General features: G+C 41.6%; 1 protein-coding gene across 1 annotated transcript in view; it reads left to right on the top strand.

Moving 5' to 3' along the window:
* Positions 1-21,260, top strand: part of LOC105570308 (netrin-1-like) — a 221,080-nt gene that overhangs the window by 85,260 nt on the left and 114,560 nt on the right. The window lies entirely within an intron of this gene.

Raw genomic sequence — 21,260 nt, 5'->3', positions numbered from 1 at the left:
ACAAATTTTCTTGTTTACATTTAATTAAATTTTGTCAGTCACGTGTGTTAAAAAAAGTCGTCATATGTCATATCTCTGACGCACGTCGCATTTTTATTTCTCAATTTCAAAGAAGACATCGCATGCCTGAGAATGCGATACTTCAAGAAATCGCATTCTGTTGGCTTTCCGGCCTGAGAGTCCAATTCACCGCATTATTTCACGTGTGCCTTTCGTCCGTGAAAATAACAGCGCGCACGAAAGTGTGTACTTGTCGCTCAACGACTAAATAATTTCTTAACGTCGCCCGATATACAGAGTGTTCCAGAACAATCGGTTCCCCTCATTTACAGCTTTCTCATCGATTCAGTCTGAAATTCTCGTAAATGTCATCTCGTTGAACAAATTGTTGATTTTTAACAAGAAATACCCTGCGAATCGATTCTCAAATATATCCGAACAAGATTCACTCGGAATTAATTGCAGAATAGCATTTTATTATTTCTAGTTTTCCTTTATTTAAATGTCTGTAACACTAGAAATTATCGACGCCTACGACTAGCACCCAACGAAGGAACAATTTCGGCTTCCAAACATTCGATCCCTATAGTGAAAGGAATAACGGGGCCTTCGGAGACACCTTGTACATCCGAGAAACACTGCCGAACGCAACGGAGACGGTAAAGTTGTCCCATTCCACGCACCTCCAGCCCTCCAGCGCGGTGAGTGTTCCTCTCCGAGCTGGTAGCATCCACGGTGCGCGGAACTGATGGCGACATAAACAAACACGTGTCCGCGGATGAAACCATTTGTAATGAGAATGGCGAACAACCGATGACGACGACGACGACGACGAACCACGCGCGCCGTTTATAGCGTTCCTCACAGCAGTCGTTATTCCCAGAGTATCGTCGGCTAATACGAAAGCGACCATGGTGTAAAGATACAAGGTGAAGCAGTCTGGTGGATGCGCAGTGTCAACCAGTCAGAAGTGGCCCAAACTACCGAACTGACCAATCGGAAATTTGCCCTAATGTTCAAACTGCGAATCATTGCGGTTGAATGCAGGAAGAACCAACGAACAATTTGCCCCAAAAACTGGTTAGGGTAGTGGCACCAAATATCACCTATGTACCCAATATCGCCCAACGCCGTTTTAGCGAAACTAAGGCCCAGGTGTCACAGTTGTCCAATTGGTGACAAATAAAGTGATGTTTGTCCATCATTTTAAGCTCTATCAGAACTTATTTCGACCATTTTTGTGGCCACAGGGATAAAAAATAGGGTAGGCGATATTTGGTGCCACTACCTTCGCGCGGTGTTTCACCTTGTATCTTTACACCATGAAAGCGACCGTTTCACATCCGAGCCCGGGCTCTCATCTCGCGTGCGTACAGCACGCGAGACACGTGTTCGGCAGTCACGTACGAAAACTTCATTCCCTTCCGCGACTCGGGATCGATGACAGCGGCGACTACAATCCGCGACTTGATGATCGAAGGATGCGCTCGTTATCCGACGGAGGATTTTTATCACGCTCGCGGTTAGATGCCCTCTCCCGCGTTTACGGCTGGTCTTCGTACGCTTTATTATTCCACGTAGCTGGAAATAAAATCCCGAGACCGAGGCAACGTTCTTCCGAGTAAGCCGAAGACGTCGACGCGAAAGGAGATTTCTTGAAAGTGCATACATTTAAACAGAGCATACGTTATATTGCATTTTGACGAATTCTGTAGTTTAAATGCATTACTTTGTTACGAGGAGCTCTGATTTTCAGTGCCCCAAAGAAAGAGTGAAACATGGAAATCTTACAATTTACGTTGTAAAATGTTGAAAATCTAGAACTCTCTATTTCTTAACGGCACTCGATTTTGTATCCTGCTAATCATGCAAAACCGTTCCTCGTCTTAAGTTTTTCTATTCTATAACTTTTCAAGTAGAACTTTTTTGTAGACTGCCCGCCCTGTGTATTGCACTAATTTACATACTAATTTATTCTTACAGGGCTTTGTTCATAAGAATCTTTTAATTCTCATTAAATAGCTCATTAAATCTGAAATTTAATTTTCTTATACGAGGTCGATGTAAATTGTTCGAAGAACGGAGTTCTATTGCGTACGAATGTAAATAATTATTTACCGTCGGAAAATTCTAACCGGCAAATATGCTTTGATTACATCGTCAATATCTTTCTCACTCCATAAAATTGTAGAAATTATCCGCTATTAAGCTCGCATGCGGTGCTCCTCAATTTATTTCTTTCATTAGCCGCGTCGGAAGATCTCATTTAAAAAGAAAAATCTGCCAGCTTGTAGATAAGAGATTAAATATTTTACCGTCAGCGCTCCGTTGAAGCCTTGATCAAGCTCTAATCCTGGAGTTTATTTAATCTCCGGCCCTGCGTTCCGGTCTCGCGGGAGTTTCGAAAGTTGCGCACATCTCTTGAAAATTGGATGAAAAGCACTGCGAGATTTTCTCGCCTCGAACTGATGTTTCGAAGTCTTTCAAACCCGGCGCGAACTCTATTATAAACGCTTTACAAGCTCCGGGTTGCGCCACTCCGTTCCTCAAATATTTACATTTGCGCGTAATGCATTTTTCGCGACGTACAATACCCATCTCTGTAACACAATTGGTCGGCTGCTGCGCAAGATGCTTCTCGCGGACAGCGTCGCATTCGATTTGCAAGTTCTCCGGCTAATTTTCGATGGATTTATTTTAATAAAAATTCAACAAAACGTCGCGATTTTTAATATCTTTTGAATAATACTTCGTATAACAGCTATTTGTGTGCCCCAAACAAATATTCTCCGTTAAACTTAAAATTTATTCAATATGATAAATAAAATATCTTTTCATCCGTTCATATTGTTACATAAATTCTAATTCGCGTCCGTGTAAAAGTTTTCTTTCTCAATGGTCAAAGAACATAAGACAGGAAGCGACATGATGCAATTTAGACACTTGAAAAGAAATTGGTCTGTGATGAAATCTATTCTTTTCGAAAAACAATGAATTGAAATTAAAATGTTGCGCCATGAAAACAATTTCCTAGAGAATAATGTAGTATTTAAAATACGAGAGCGCTTGAAGTGATTAATCTGTATTATACGCATGATTATTACTATAGCGAAAAAAAGATCAACGATAAGGATGGAGATCTCGTAGGCATTATTAATTTCAGGGAAAATGTAATATTTGAGAGCGCCGCGTACAATTAAGCCCTTTCAACGCAACTCTTTCGCTGTCGGATATTCCCCGTACATCGCGCCGAAAGAAAGAGCTTTTGTAGTGGAAATTTGCACGATTTCCTTTCGAACAATGCCTCCCGAACGAACGATTAAAAGGAATCCTTGTTGCGCCGCGGGGCAATTAGCAAGGTTATAATTAGGACAGTCGGTTGCGATCGTTAGTGGACGAATCGACCGTTTTGTTCTAGTGTTAACGACATCCTCCCGCCTCGACGAAAACGCGGAACCCGGTTTTCGCGCTGGCGCGCAACTCTCCTCCTCATTAACGTCGAGCCGCGATCCCGACGTGCGGCGGCGTTAACGCCTCGTTAGCGTTTCGCGAGCGGGACGTCGCGTTACGATAGGCGCGGCGCGCGCGATAATTTATTGGCTCGTAAATTTGCGCTTTCCCGAATGTACCTGTGTGCCTGCACGCGCACACGCACGCACGCGCCGCGCATCTTCCGCGCCGACGACGATGCGGCGCGGCGCGGCGCGGGCGTGGGCGTTTTGTCGCGCCGAAGATTCGCGGGAGGACACCTACGGTGCGAACGAGAGGACAAACGTCCCCCGGTAATATGATAAATCGACCGGTGCACTCGCGCTCGAGGAAATTACGGGATATTAGCGGCGATCGTGCGCACGACACCGGTGCCGTCCTCTCGTCCCCGGGATAATTTCTATTTTGCTCGAAACCCACGCGGGGAGGTTTCTCGCTGGAGGAAAGAATTTTTGCACGAGTATCCCGCGACGGTACACGCGTGCCGTGATATCGAACGGTGCGATTGTCCGCGTATCGTCGAGCTTTCACCGCGCGCGCGACGATGACTTGCAGCGAACGCGATGAGAACGCTCGATATAAATTTTTGCGGAGATGCGCGCTCATGTGTGTGTGTGTGTGTATACGTTCGATACACACGAACAGGGCGCAACAGTTGGAGGTGGTGGTTCCGTGTATTGCGTATCGGAATTTTTTTAGTTTTTTTTTTAGTAAAAGCGGCATTATATTCCCCGGCTTTCTCATTTTTCACCCAAAATGATCGGTGATCGGCACCTGTCGGTACGTCAAAATAAAGCTAAAGGGTAATAAAACCGAGAAATCACGATGCAAACATTTCACTTGTACACCCAGAAAAAAGATTTAGCTAGGCTAAACAAATGAGATACTGAAATCAAACGAGATATTGAAATCATATTTCTTTGAATCATACTAAAGTTTTTTACTAAAATGTTTTAGTCGAAATTTTGGTACTATTTTTAATTTACTCCTACTTAGCTGATCTATACACCTACATAGACCAGCAATAACGTACTTTGATGACATTATATTTTTCACTCCTCCTTTGAATCTTTAATTCTAAAAATTGCGCCTCTACTTAAAAGACCTACTTTAATGCTAAACTGGCAAAAGCAAAAATTTCCGACACTGTCAGTTTGTAAGTAGGAGTAAATTTTGTACTTGCAGTTTGACCTCTTTTACTGTCTTAGGTTACTATACATAGAATTAAAGGTTCAACATAGGACCAAAATTTTGACTCGGGAATGCAATTTCTCTATAACAAAGATCTATAATTGAACTAGTACTTTATTATAGCAAAAGGTTCAATTTCGAAATCAGACAGAGACCTGTTCGCGCTACTTGATTTGCGATTCTCCGTTCGTACAGTTAGACTGAAGTTTCTAAAAGTTTATCGCGTGTATAAAAATGGTCATAACTCAAAACGTATTAGAGCCTGAATACATATCTCTGTCAACGAGAAATCAAGCCCAAATGAGACAAAGAGTCTGAAATATACGAGGTGTATGCGTTGGCTAGCTGTATCGCGCTAATAAGAGGAACGAGGCTGTCCTCGCCCGGGGCGGACAACGTGGCAGTAGCGCGGCACACAGGTCTAATCCCTCTTGTGTATAATCACGCGTACCCCGTAAGGCGATTTCACGCTTTCGGATTTCTAGACGTGTATTCCGTTCGCGCGCCGCACGCGCGATGCTGCATGGAAACGTGTTCGTTGCCGCGCACGATGATGCCGCGTTCGAGACTCGATAATGCCTGACATCGCCGCACGGCCAGGTATCTCTCCGGGATCTCGGCGAGATCATCGCCGTGGTTTTCTCTCCGCGGCGAACTCGTCTCTCGTCTCGTCTTGTCCCGTTCTACGCGCAGAAACGTAGCAATCTCGGCAGACGGAAGCGCGTGGTTAGGACTCGCGGGAAGGGTAGATCGAGGAGAGAGCGTGACTTCGGGTGGTCGCTCGGATAATCGGCGAAATGTAGTTACTCGGGCGAGACCGGGAAACTCGGGAATTGTTGCCAATTGTTGGGAGATCGTGCTACGTGCTGATTCTCGCGCTAATCTGTACAATTTAACGAAGACAATGCAAGTGGAGTCGTGATTTTTCAAAGCTTTACCAGGTTGACCATTTCGAAGATCATTTATCGACGTGTCAAATAAATACAAGTCACTTGTGAAAGACAAATAAATATTTAACATGGTTGAAGGTATAAATGGTTATAACTTGAGATAAATGATAATAAGATTAATATAAACGTTAATAATATTTAATAGAGTTTATGCGTGCGGTCTCTATTTTAACGTCATATGTAAATTCAATTAATTCTAAAACATAGTAATTTACTTGGGATTTATTTGCAGTATTTTTCAATATTATTTCAATGAAAGGTACTAGCGTTGGAATATCTACATTTTAAAATTCACACAGGGTCAGCATTATTTCTAGCTACCAACTGTGAAATTTCATTTTGTAACTTATAGTAATCTCAGAATTGCCTCAAGGTAATCCTGGGATCTCAGTATAGAATCAGTCATACTTTGCAAATCTGCATGATTACCTATATTATTGCGATGGTGTTACGAGGTGAAAATTTTACGCCTTATAAACCATTGCAATTTTCTAATGATTGCAATGTCCTAATGGTTATCATCGGTCTAACCATCGCGAACCGTTACACGTACACATATCGCGACCTGACAAATTCCCAAAAAGTATTCGAAATTCTCCAAGTTTCACAAGTGGATATGATTTGTTAATAATCTACTTTGATGAATAAGAAATATTAACGAACACAATAAAATATTAATACGCGTATTAATAAAAATTACAACGATACTTTGGATTTTAGTTTTAATTAATCATAAATTTTATTTAATTCTAATCCCTCAAACATTTCCCAAAACGAAAGTTTGGTACTATTTTGACACTTTTAGGGATAATTTACATCTACTGAGCTGATCTATATACCCACATAGACCAGCAATAACCTACTTTGATGACATTAATTTTTTACTCCTCCTTTGAATCTTTAATTCTAAAAATTAAACTTTAGCCCCTACTTAAAAAGACCTACTTTAATGCTAAATTGGCAAAAGTAGAAATTTCCGACACTATCAATTTTAAAGTAGGGGTAAATTTTGTACTCGCAGTTCGACCTCTTTTACTGTCTTAGGTCCTACGATATAATAAAATTAAAAGTTCAACATAGGGCCAAAATTTCGACTCGGGTTAATATAGAAAGTAAAACAGTACAAATGGTACAAGTACTCACTGAAAGTCAAGCAGTGGATTATCACTGAAAACAGTGAATAGTCACTGATTTGCAGTGCAATTTTCAATAGCAATTCCTATTCACTGTTTTCAATGATAATTCACTGACTGACTTTTAGAGAGTATGTAAAAATTGAACAAAAATCCAACTTTGTCCAAAAAGTAATTATTATTTTAATTTTCCAGAATGTATATATATAAAATTCTTCGTGCAACGAATCAAAGTTTTAACGATTGATCGCATTTTGCATGTAGCCAACGTCTAAAAGGCGAGTTGAAATTCTTGACACATTTCGACTGGTCTAAGGAAGAACAGTTGGGCGCGCATAAACGAACGAAATCCTAAGCGGATAATTCCGACGAGCTGTTGATAGGTGACCCGAGGGTTAATTGCACCCTCGGCGAGACTTCTCTATCCCTCGGTACCGTTCTGTTGTATCTCTCGCGCAGCAGACTGCAATCTCCAAAACGCACTTAATTCTATATAATCACCGATCATTTTTAGGAACGCCCTATTGACCCGTGAAAATTCCGTTTCTATTAATTACTCGGCCGGAATCGATTGGACGTCATTAAAGCGTCGTTATTGGAAATTAAGTTGACTTAACGTTGCACGATAATTAATTCGTAAAGCAGAGATTTCACACGAAATCGGCACTTTGCATAAATTGCATTGCAAGAATCTGTTCTTATGTATTGCACGTTCTATCGCAAGTATTTTTACATTATCGATTCTAATTTTTTTTCAAGGAGAAAATCAATTGCGTAACAGAAGAAGAAATCTTAATGTCCAGAATTTAACATTCTCGAAAAATTTGAAGAATTTCTAAAAGGCGTTTAAAAAATGTCGGAAATGTCGATCTTATGCCATTCTTCTGCGTTTAATAAAATATTTTCCACAAAAATTCAATAATAATCTATTATTTTCCAGCGGTATACGAAAAATTTTTATAAACGCGTATATATTTTTTTACACCTTTCGCAATGCTGTCAGAATCATAAAATAATTTCAAAGGGTTTCCATTATATTTTATATAAATATTTTTACAGCAATCCAAATTTATACAATTTCACGTGAAATACTTTTCGGATCATATCGCAACGTTACTTTTATATCAGTGTGCGTGCCCGTACAACGTAGATAAAATATAATAAATTATCTCTTTCACTGTCGTCCTATGAACGAGGACAAAAGTTTTATTTTCACGCGATAAATCAAGATATTGAAACCTCCAAACATTTTTATCTCCATTAAATGTGCCGTTATCTCGAACGTGTCGTTCCCGAAGTGCCGCCTTCTCAAAACAGTTCGCCTCTAATAGAAACTTTACTGCGGATTAACGAAACGTGCGGCGTGTCGAGGGACGAGAATTCTCCCGATCGGAATTTCTCCGTCTCGTCGCCCCCGAAACGAGACGGTCCTCCTATTAGATTTGAGCTCGTTAGAGAGGCCGGACGGACGACGTGACATGCGTTTCATGGATCGGCTACTAGACATTGAAACGTTCGCGAGAGGTCTAACCGCCTGAGTTTCAAAGGCAGCTCGCCGACCCGAGTCAGGTATCATCGGTCGCGTTCGAAGGAGTTGATTGCCAGTTGTATCGATAAGATCTGACACGGACGCTCGAGTTTTCAAAGTCGGCGATAGGTCACGAACCCTCCGGCTAGATCGTGTCTCGTGCGATGACTAGCGCCAGGCTGGCGATAGTCGAGCGTGAGCAACGTGCGTGCCGACTTTCTCGAAACAAAGCTGCAGTCGCCCGGACATGTGTACACGGGGCAACGCGATACGCTACTGTGATAACGCTGGTAGATAACAAGCGTTTCTTCCCTTCGGATGTATTCTTTTACGGACGTTGTTTAATATCGACACCTCTTATTATTATTAAGCCTTTACAATTTACATCGCTGTTCCTACAATATTTTTACTTTAGACTTTTTTGTGGATTACGACATACGCGATATCCCATTAAATTGTAGGAGCACTTGGAGGAAATGTAAATAAAATAAGGCTAATATTCAATTACCGCGTGTTACTCAATATTGCAAATAAAATATTAATTTTAATTAATGATTTCTTCGTTAAAGAAATTTATGGTAGAATCTTGGGCTAAGCACTCAGTGGTTTCAGAATTACGGTACAACAGCTTCAAATGTTTCATCGCTTCATCGAAATAAATAGAGATATGCGCGTTGTAACTGTCCCTGAAAACACGGGCGAGAACAAAGTAAGTCCAAGTTACCACAAATTTGAAATGTTTTGCGGTAAATTGGCAGCCGGAGTACCTTGTCGCTCGGACGCGTCTCGACTCTGTCACCGAGAGGCTAATAAAAGCAGCGATAACAGTCCGGCGAGTTTCGTCCCTCGTGCGGAATCCGTCTTACACGTGAAACGCGGCGCGATAGAAATCGCGCGCACTTACACCGAAACCGTAAACGACACGAGCTATGCAACCCGTCGCGATTTATAGATCGACATCCTTGCTCGAGGAGAGAAAGAGAGAGAAAGAGGGAAAAACAGAGGGAACGGTGTGGAAAATGTGGCATAATCCGCACGGAGCACGAGCCGATCGATCGTTAATCTCGATCTGGCGTCTCGCGGGAGCAATACGATCGTCTTAAATCAACGGAAACGGCGTTTTCTTTAACAGCCGAGCCAAGTGTAGGCTTTATCTGGGAATAAATAAGGGATTTGTGAAAGTTGGCCTGTTTTGTCGATTCCCTCCGAGAAGAAACGCGCGCCGCATACTTTATCGTCGCGATTATATAGAAAGTTTCTTTAACGAGTTGTATAAATTATCCTAGCGCTACTCCAACAAATAAACATATAGAAAATACAATGCATTTTAATAATGCACGCACGAGGCACGATTCAGAGAAAATTAAACATATCGCAGTTTTTTAGAACAATAGCTTTTGTCGTAACGGAAAAAAAAAGTTCTATTTTTCACACAGAGGAGCGGAACAAATATCTATTGTTAGAAATACCAGAGAAATGAAATTAATCAAATCCCAGCGTGGTATCCCTTTATACGCCCAGATAAATATACGCTTCTGTATTATTTTCTATAGTTGTTATTCTTCCGAATGGGGAGGAGCGTAAATGTTTCTGGCGTTTAACGGAGCGACTTGGAGGCGAGCCGATTCGGTTGGCGTCGGGCGGAGCGTGTCTCCTCGCTTCGTTCATTACGGCATCATTACTGTTTCAGGCGGGGCGGTTGTAACTAGATCAATTAGGCCACGCGACGATCCGCGTACGTGCCCTCTCGCGCATAGGCGCGCGTAAGTGCGCCGAAGGTGCGATACGCGGCGGTGGCACGCATCCCGTCGAAATCGAATTAGGCTTCGTGGCGCTCTTTCGCGCTATCCGGCTCTCGCCTCTTCGGCACGACGGCAGGGCGAGAGATACGAAGGCGCGAAGTAATCCGTTTAAGGTCGCCCTAAGTGCACGCGCGAGGCGACGCGCGAATCTCGCATGTGAAACGTGCGGACGCGTCTCGGCACAATGGACCTCATTACACGGTATCGGGAAGATGGCTGGTAATTGAAGAGGTGCGTTTAGTCCGCTAAAAGCAACCCCCGGCCCGCCTTCGGAGGAGCTGAGTGCGCGGACGACGTGCCGCGCGATGGAATTACTCGCTTCGGAGCGGGCGCGCGCCATCGGGGTCCCCTATGTGACACGCGTCAATGAAAATTGCGACCTCCGACATCGGCCGAGACTGGCCTCGAGTCGAAGCGTTGAATACACAAGTACCGCAAGTCACGCTATTGTTCCAAGAAGATCCTGCGGGGTAAATCCGAAGAATAGCGATAATTTCAATGCTGCTTGTAGCTGCGAGATTGTAGAGAGTTGAAGAATTTTTGCGAACTGTGTTTCAAGAGCGTGAATAGAAAACACGATATCGCGATTTGCGAAAGATATTTTTATTCGCGCGAAATTCCAGAGACTCTTAATATTATAAATAAAACTACATTTTTCGGACACTTGTATCGGGAATAAATTATTGATCTTGATTTTGATAAAGATCTAGATATAAAATGTTCAATGTTTTAATGTTGAATTCATCGCTATTGTTTTTTTTATCAATCTCGCGGTTAGATCAGACAAGCTGAGAAGAGAGGGGTGCAAAATGTTCCTTAAAACATACCAATTCCAAATTGCTCGAAGGTGATACTCGCAGATTAAATTAATAACGATTCTTTCAAATGGCTTTATGGGAAACGGAGAGACGGTTAACTGCAACATGTGTCGTGTATACGCCGTAATGTAGTTAAACAAAGATGCTTAATTTCGATCCAGCAATTCCGCGGGAATTTTACGATCCCGGGGGAACATACGAAGGGGCGCGCGAGGGTCACGATCATGCGCGAGCCGCAGCGATTCTGGCGACCACCCGGAAACGACCGTGCGAGCATGATTACGATGATCGCGTCGATGTATCCCACCGTGGCACGAAAATTAGCTCGTAATTTCAGCACAGGTGTTCCTTACCCGCGTCCGCTGGCGGATCGTCCCACGCAGGCCGGCGAAACTTTCGACCGAAAGACGACCCGCGCGGAGAGGTGGTGCATTAATAATCGCGGTGGTCCTTTCTTTGCTCGTGTTATACGCGGAGGAGAGACGTAAGGAGCCCGGGCCACCAGCGCAAACCGGCGCGAACGGAGGTCCTCTTAAACGGATATTAATTAGCGACCGCTGTTGCCCGGGCGCACAATAGCACGGGCAAAAGGATCAACATAACGGACGATTGAATTGTGCACGCGCGCATCCGAGGAGGAACAATCGTTAAACCGCCATACGGGCGACGGAGACCTGGCGCGTCAGAGAAAGCGCGTATTCTTTATCTTTCAGCGTTGCAATATTTTTCAAGGCCGCGGTCCGATTCGCTCTTACAGCCGCTGTAAGCATCGTTCTTCGTTTAAAGCTGGAAAACACGCGAAAAGACTTAAGCAGTAAGACCTAAGGTGATCCTAAAGCCGACTGTTTTATCGACATTCTTTGTTGGAAGTAATCTTTTAATTGGCTTCATAGCAAAATTCTTTTACGGAATTAAAGTACGCAGCAAAATCTAGACTATGCTGGTCGACTTTATATAAAAAACGCAAAAAAATTAAAAATTTTACTAACCTAAAAGAAAGTTAATGACCAATAAAATTCTCGTTAAGCGACTTCGAGAAGAATATGAATCTATGGTAATTCGCAACTGATTTATAGAGCACTCGTATTTTGTATGAAGCAGGAAATGCCTGGCCAATAAATATCAATTGGACAATTTCGGCTTCTGATCGTATTTTATCGACGGCAACTCCAGAATCTGACTTCTCACGGATCATCCAGCGCCGTAAAATTAATATTCAAACAATTATTCGCAGCGCGTCTCGACGACTAATCAATCCCGGTGTCGTTTCAGACGGTAAAGAGATACAATGGCTAATCTGCATAATCGTGTAGAAAATGAGAGGAAATTCAGCGCGCTTTCTCGACTAGCTCAATTTATTCACGAATTTCTCATAGTTGCGACAAAGTCGTTCACTCCAAGGAAACATTAAGCGCCTTCTTTACTCTCTCTCTCTCTCCCTCTCTCATTCTCCCCTGTCTTTCATCTTTCTCTCTTCCTCCTTTTTTTGTACGGGGTGACGTAGCGAGCGGTGTTCGGGAAAAAGGGCCCGTGACGAAGGGCGGAGGCACTCTTAATTAATTATTCCATGGGCGTCGCGCCGCTCAAAATTAAAATCGGTTCATTAAGCGGCGCTACGTGGAATTTTTTCCTAATCCGACCTGACCGAGGGGAGAGCGGGGAGGAAAGGGCGGCGATGACGGCTACCGGTTTTCTACCTTCGTGGAGGAAGGGCCACGCCGAGGAAGTTGCCCTTGCCGCTGAGCGGAGCAAGGGAATTCGACTCGCTCGTTCGTTCGGATCAGCAAAGCGCCTATCCCTCTCCTCTCCCCCCCCCCTCGGTCTTAATGGCCCGACGAATGACGGCGAGACCGCGGCGGTTTTTATCTCGGCGCGCAATAAATGCCTCGTTAACGATCGCGCTCGCGGGCAATAATCGAAATTCCCGATTGGCGCGAGACGCGCGCACGCTTTTACGAGGACGTCAGCGAGCGCATCGGCAAGACGTTAAGACTCATAACGGAGTCGTATACGGTAAGTTATTGCATTGGCGATGGTGTCGTTATTTAATAACGACTGTACAAAATTCTCGCGGAAGAGACGAGTAAGTGTTAAGTCGTGTCGATGTTACGAGACATATCACGCATATTTTAAAGGCCGCATATTTTCATGCAAATTAGTCGGCGTGTGAGACTTTCACAATGTGCTTTAGAATTCTTCCGGTATATGAATAAGAGAAGTTCTAAAGATTCCCTCTTCTCTTTGCACTTTCCTTGCATTAAATAAACTCAAGCTACCGCAACAATTCACTGCTGTAAACATTGCGAGGGCTAAAATTATAGAATTCTTACGAAAAGAATTGTCCGTTAAATAGAGATAACATTTTGCAACGTAAACTATTATTCTTTGCTCGCATAGAAATTTTTCGCTGGTATTCTTAGTTATTCTATTTATTGTAACACTTTTCGTTCAGGCTACTTCGTCAAAAATTTTACACCAGCAACGTTTCGAATGACTGCGCTAATTAATTGGCTCATAAATTGAAGTACTATTTAATACGTATTCAGAATGATGATATTGTGCGATTGTAAAATTAGTACCAGTTGGCATTTTGCAATGGTTACACGCGGAAACCGCCTGACTGGAATAACGATTGAAATATGTCTATAGACCTAACTCGCGCTCACATCTGTTCCGAGCGCGCCAGCGCTGCAATTTTGTAATAAACTTATCGGTCTGATGCGATAATTATCGCGCATCTGGCAAGGCCGATCCGCGTGATTACCGAGAGTAAATCCGCGAGCGAGCCGGAGCGGATGGAAACCGAGACGGGGCACCTGTGGGCGCGGGATAACTTCTTGAACGCGGCGCGCGGGTAATCGTACGGCCTGCGTTATCTATGGTTCGAAGCCGGCGTGGGTTCCGACCGCAAATGACGGGATAAAAGAGTCCCCGGCACGACAGGATGTAATTACGGCTTTACGTAGCATTACGGAGAGGTACCGCGAGGAGCCCAGACACCGCCGTGGCGACTCTATTTAAAGTTTAAGTGGGACTTAAATTAAAATCCACCCTATAACGATTACGGTGACACTCGTACCGTAAATTCCATCTTGGCCGATGATGCGCCTTGGCATTATCTCGATACTCGCCTCTTAGTTTCCATATGCTCCTTCAACGTGGATAGAAATTCTCTTCTTGTTATAAGTATATTGGTTTAAACAATTTTTGTAATAACGCCAATTTTTGTTCCTTTCATTATTATCTGCTTGTTTTAACGTAATGCATTTGCAATTTTGTATAAGAAAATATATGGAAATTGTAGGAAACTGAAGCGCGATTATTCATTTCATGAAGACATCAGGAATTATATTGATTAATCTCGGCGATCTGAACGAGCACCTTTCGTTACGTTTCAAGATTTCAGAGAGGAATTCCGAGCACGTAGATGCCGAGTACTGTACCAATAAAAGGGCCTAGCATACCTGAACGTGTTAGCGAAACGCTCCAAGTGTATGAATCGACCGCTCTCTTGCCGCAATGGAATTCTTCCTGCCGCGGAATGAGAAAAAGAAGCGAAACGCGCGAAGCAGTTTCAACATTTTGCTACTCAGCCAGCGACTTTAATTTTAAATGGCGCTTTAAATCGAATCTTCATTAAATATACATGATGTGATTTGTAATGATAATTTTATGGTTAAACGAATTGTAGTGAAAATTAGGATCTCGTGTATTCCAATAGACAATTTACGTGAAAATACTACTATCTTCTGTTTATAATATTTTCTAATATATACTCGGGAATATATTTGGGTTGTATTTTTTTACCAAAAGAAAGAGTATCGCCTTCCCGAGATTCTTTATTTTTCTTCAGGATCAATTATGACATGATAAAAAAGCAAAGCAGTAATTTCCGCTTTTTTATATTAAGCCCACAGGTGTGTTTGACTAACCGCAAATACAGGTTCGAAACGTCTTTCGAAGAAGCCATTCAGCCTGCTCGGTCCCGAGAGAAATGTCCGTCACGAAAGGTTTTTTACCCAAGATTGAACGAGTAATTTCAACAAAGCGATTTAACTTCATGAGCAAACGACAATATCCTTTCAATTAGCAGATATAAAGATCACAGGAACAATTGAAAATGTAAAAACTCTTTGATTAACTTAACACTATTAAAGACAAAACGAAGATTAAACTCGTGAAATAGTAAGCAGCAATCATGTGTTTGTGATAAAGCTGTATCCCTTTTCATGCCTTGCATTTTTACATATACTAGAAATGACAAAGCGCGCGCCTCCCGCGCGCTGTTTGCAATAGAGCATTGCATATTTTTAAGAATTTGTATACACGCAAAGAAGTAATTGGCGCAACGTCAATTTAAAATAAAAAGTAATTTATCACTCACTTATATGTACGATTCGCAACAGCAGAGTTGTACGTCGTTAACTGTATATGTTAAACTGTAAAAATACAAATATGTATATGATTATTATAGAATAATTATGTAAAATCGAAATTATTGTATTAAATATATTTTATATTTCTTTAAATAGGCATTTATGAAAATAATTATAGAATACTCAAAAAGTCTTCCTTTTAAAAATAAACTCACAAAATTTTATACGTATGCTTTTGTCTTTAAAACTCATTCGAATCCTCGTTCGAATCATTTGAATAAATAAAATAAATACACAAAACAGATGCTTTATATTGCACAAGTAGCAGATAACATAAAAACGTAAGACACTTACCTCACCATTTCTCTGCCGTTGCCCGATGCCGCCCAAGCCTCCTCCTCCTCCTCTCAGATTTCCTTGTTGCACTTACACAGCACTCACTCGCGAAAATAATCGATCGCGCGAAATTTCGGGCACTCCCGTACGCGATTTGAAATACCGCGAAACGCACGAAATATTATTAACAAATATCGCGTGACTTTCTGTCTCACAAATGTCGTACAAATTTCTCTTTTTTCCCCGAAAATGGAACAAATTACACGAAATCGACAGATAATTAAAAGCGCGGTGCGTAAACGAGATGTAACCGCGACAAAGTACCACGGTTTACATTCATATTTTAGATGAGTTAGTCTCGCGAAATATTTAATGTATACGTTGATAAAGAGCCGTCGCCTCAACAGGCAATTCGTTTCTCATTACAAGTTGTAGAAACGTAATAATTAATCGAGAAACGTTACTTGTTACTAATAAAGGTGTGCAAATCGATAGCGTTTTATCCCTGCATTCATCCCGATCGAATCTTGAAAACCGATAACGCAAAAGTAATATCACGCATGGAGCGACTCTCGCTGCTGCCTGCCGGCTCGACGTTCGGCGAGCGAATGATAGCGCCAGATAGCGCGGCCGACCTTCAGGTACACGATGGCACGCAAAAACATCGTACGTCACCGCGCCGAGAGAAAAACAACAGAAAAACGTTGAGAATTCGTTGGCCCGCTTAATCGTCGTACGATACCGCGCCGAGTGAAAAACAACAAAAAAACGTTGAGAATTCGTTAGCCTGCCTACGCAATGGAAAATTCCGTACTTAATATTTTATTGTACATTACTTTGTTCCGTGACTGTTGCTACGTTTTGCGTATTATTCCGCGGACTTATTGGTATTGATTAAATTAACGATTAATTCTGTTCGATCGAGAAAATATTTCGAAACGAAAATCGTTGTTACTTAAATTCTAATTACTAAGATTAGAGATTTTACCGCAATAGTTGGTGTACACAAATGTATATTTCTAAATTGCAAATCTTCATGTACTACGAATCTAAAAGAGAAGTGACACACCGCGCTTCGAGAAAACTAATCGGCATCGCGGAAAAGAGGCCCCCAACTGTTCGATATTAACGACATTCACGCCGGTAACATCTCTTTTTTAGAAAGGGATTACAAATACAAATGTATTTAATTAAAACGATGAAATCTTTTTCCTCTCTTCCTAATATTATTTTATATAACAAAATAACATACAGAAAAAGTTTTATTGTGTTATTAAATCTAATTAAAAGTAAAAACATTAACACGAAGGAATTGCTTTAGGAAGAGAGTATGTTTTTAATAAAATTTTCTACAAACAATTTTGATTGCACGTGTGAGATTAGAGTTTCATTTAAGTTTATCTAATCTATGACGTCTTTCCTCTCGAGATTCAATCAAGGGTGACGACTTAAAATATGTTCTCTACTATACCAAATGTCAAACAGTAGTTTAAAAATGTCGTACGGCCTTAAAAAAAAGAGATTAACTAGCTTTCCCTAACAAAAGCCTAATAAGACATCTATGAGGGTTTCAGTGTTTTGCCATATTTTTTCTTGTCGGGACGAGAGATTATCACTTGAGAACAAGCTTGCTATTTCCTCTCCGAATGGAATTCGGGAAAGACGCACCTTTTTTCGTTAAAATGAAACGCTCGAGAACAAGTTTTACACATTCCGAAGTTTAGAAATGGACGATACAGGCGCGATAGGAAAAGATCAAAAAGTACTAAAAGTTTGAACGTAGGTATCCGGTAGCAGAATAAAAGAAAGTAACGTGAAAGTTGAGATATTCCGATGTCGATATTGTTCCAAAAAAACTTTACGACAAATTTCTTTTCTAAAAAGAAATGCTCATCTCCTTTTGACAAACAAAGATGAATCACAAAGATCACGTATTTTAGAGGAAAGAGTGAAACTTCTCAAAGTTGTCATTATTTTTCAAGAGAAATATCTTAATTTTATACAATTTCTTTATCAATTTAAACATTTATTCTCGCTTTTTATGTGTTTATCATTTTCGTTCAAAATCATATTGTTAACCTCAATATTAACAACATTCTTAACACAAATATCAGTAAGATTATATATGAATAAACTATAATTACATTTTCAGAGAAAGTGTCTAATATTTTCCGCGCAAGTATTATTTGAGTGAAGAATAAAGTACCACTAAATTTCATTTAATCACAGATATTCCGCAAAGAACTAATTTACTTGAGAGATTTACTAGGGTAGAGTTTCACTGTTTGCTTTAGTAACACCTTATTTTTCCCCGGGGATGTATTGATTTATGAGGGGCGCCACAAAAAGGAGCTGCAACTCGACTATTATAAATCGTGGGATACAGTCAGAGCTAATTAATATCGACGTAGATCCGAAAACACTAATTCGCTCTTAAATGCCGGCGGTAAACGCCGCAGGACTCGCCGATACCACTTCGATTAATCGCTAATTACGGCGATCATCTCCACGAAAACGACTCGAGGTTCTGACGTGGCTACGACTTAATAACAGGAACCGATCGTGGAATTTCAGACGGTGGCTGACGGTGGTTATTAACTATCGAGGGGTTATCCGATCGACCCGATGCATAGCGGCCAACTTGGATTCAACAACATTCTTATCCATCGATCAAATTCTGCGCTTCGCGCAAACCGAGTTCCCATAAATCACCAGCCGAGATTCTCGCTGGCGAGCAATGAAAGCAATAAGAAAATACTATCGATCTTGAGCTTAATAAACTTGCGTACAGCTTTTATATATTTGTAAAGCATCATAACAGTGTTCTATCGCTGATTCATTAATATGATTGTAATTGGCCGAAAGCCATTATGTCAGAAAGTAGGGCGATATTTTGCATAAAAACGACAATGAAAAATTGCATGAAAAATTGTATGTCTTAGGGTCAGAGGGCAAAGCAACGTAATAGCTTACGACAAAGACGCAAGCGTAAACGTAGATAGCGCACAAGCTTCACGCTTACGTCTTTGTCGTAAGCTATCACGTTGCTTTGTGCTCGGACCCGTAGGGGAAAAAAACAGAATTAACAAAAAGCACCCTGGAAAAAAGAAGATCGTATGCGTTGGAAATTTAAAAATACACACATATCAGTTTTTCCAATAAACCACCGTATTTCATTTCCGACAAAGAGTCGACGAAAGTTCCGGTAACAAATATACCGAAGAGTACACAGGACTATAAACTGAATCATGATTGAACGAAACGAGTATCCACTCCTGATGATTTGTCCGGAAGCAATATCTCGTTCGTATCTTGAGTTTCAATCAACGTCAGTTTGTTTAACGCGAAATTGCAACAACAACAACTCATGTCGAATGGACATCTTTGACATCCTTTTATTCTAACTTTTTCATTCCTTGCGTAATTTTGTAACCATATTGTAATATCGGTTATAAACGTTATTATTAATAAATAAACGTTGTTCCTTTTATTCTTTAATCTCGTGGCTATCCTGTATACTTAATTATTTTCGCATTTATTCCACTTTATACAGAATTATTGCACAATCGTCTTTCTTATGAATAATGTTCATTTTCAATTGCTAAAGTATACCAGTGTTAATTATACACGTGCTGCATCCCAAATTAAAACAGAGCCTATTTTTCACGCCACCGCCGGTCAATCGATTAAAGTGCAGCGCTAATTTGCGAAGGGATATAAATTATGACAGCGAAGAACTAATCTGTATAAGTCAGCATCCGTGCGAGGGAGAAGGAGGAGGGCAAAACGCGCGCCGAGGCAGCGGGAGAAAACCGAGTCGCGATAACGAGTATCGCGAGCAAAAAATAAAGTAAGGCCCGCTCCTCCCGGTTCGACACACGGGATTATTAGGTCGAGAGAATCCACGAGTGCGCGGGGGGATGGATCAAACCGCGAGCTTCCCCCATTGATTCCACCCCTGGCATTCACCGTTGCACACCGTTCCCCCTTGCGCTTTCCATTATTCTGTTATGTTTTCAAGCTGTCGCAAGGAACACGGGTGGCGTGCTCGAGTAGAGAAAGTTACAGGCACGACTCTAGCCGGAGTAGCGCGGCTCCCCTGAGCTTCTCGAGAGCTCAATGGGCGAGCGATCGATGCGCGGGGGGAAGGGGTGAAATCATCGGAACAATGATACCAACGTTGATAACATCTCTTCAATTGCATTTACCGAAATTGTCCGACCTTTCAGAGGGTAGTACATAAACGGATGGTAAAAATGAGAACTCCAATTGCTTGGTGAAAACTTGGAAATAAACTGAAGACATGAAACTCGATCGGGAGGAACGCAAGGCGGTAAAAAGTTATATGGGATAGTTTATCGTTTTAACATCAGCCGAGATGCTGAGGATAAAGCATTCTTAAAGTATCCTTATAATCGCATTAGTGCCTTTCTTAAACGTAATTACGTTTTCGAGAAAATATCTGCGTAATAATTTATTGCTCGGGCAATAAGAGATCTTTTAATAATTTGTTATTTAAAATTGTTTTTCAGAAGAAGCGGTGCATTCAAGGGAAACATTTAATCTGTGCAGCTTGTTCTAAAACTTTTAATTTGGGGCGTATTACTTTTATTTACAATGCAAAATTCTGGGATTCTTTATAGACACTTTGTTATACTTAGTCAACAGTAGTCAATACATCTTCATACAATAGCGAGAACTTTGACGTTTATTAAATTCTGTTATTTGTCATTGATATATCGATGGACCGACGGATTGGCCGGTTGCAATTGCCTCGCGATTTTTTCGTACCGGAATAATACACAAAAGATTCACTCCTTTTTCTAGCTATCGAAATTTTATGACAGATCCATCGAGCTCTATTCAAGGAAAATTCAACGAGCAAAGTGTTTAAACGTACGAAAACTAGAATAGCTTATCCCGAGCGTGTGTCTTCTCACAGCTAAAATGTCATGGTTTCGATGGATGAACGCACAAAATTATTTTTCAACCACAACGAAAACTTGTTCTGAATTCGAATTCAATTCCTTTACCTGCGTATACAACTTTATTAACGTTATCTACCCTGTGTGTAAACTTGTGTGCAAACATTTCATTTTATTTCCGGATTGTTGAGCCTTTCTTGCGACGAAAATTCCCTGTAAAAGTTGAAGCTGCGAAGTTTCAAATTTTTCGAATTACGGGCTACCGAACTTCCCCTGTCGGGTCAGGTTGGCAATGCTAGGCGAGGCGGATCGAGAACGACGGGAGAAGTCGAGGACCGTCGTCCGATAACGAAGACGACCCCCTCGAGACGCCTTCCTTCCTCCGGCCGGATGAATAAACTCGAGACTAATTACCGCGATAAGTACAGAAGGAGCCCCGGCACGCTCCGTTGTGCGTTCCACGATGAAGCTCCGTAATATTAACGAGTGGAGGCTGCGCGCCACGCTCGATGCTTCAATCAGAGGAATGCCTGAAATATCTGCTCGTAGTTGCTGGCGAGATAATATGTATTCGCGTCGCACTTGTACGTCGGTTGGGCGGGACGCAACGTTTATTACTCTACAGCAATGCGTAATTAAAGTAGAATAGATGGCATTTGAGCAATGCCGGCTCCGGTGCTGGCGAGATGAATATCCGATGAAGGAACGCTGC

The sequence above is a fragment of the Vollenhovia emeryi genome, unplaced genomic scaffold, assembly GCF_000949405.1.
Source record: "Vollenhovia emeryi isolate VEMERY1.0 unplaced genomic scaffold, V.emery_V1.0 DF939121.1, whole genome shotgun sequence".
Classification (NCBI taxonomy): domain Eukaryota; kingdom Metazoa; phylum Arthropoda; class Insecta; order Hymenoptera; family Formicidae; genus Vollenhovia; species Vollenhovia emeryi.
Note: the sequence above shows the minus strand (reverse complement) of the source record. Positions and strands in the feature narration are given on the sequence as shown.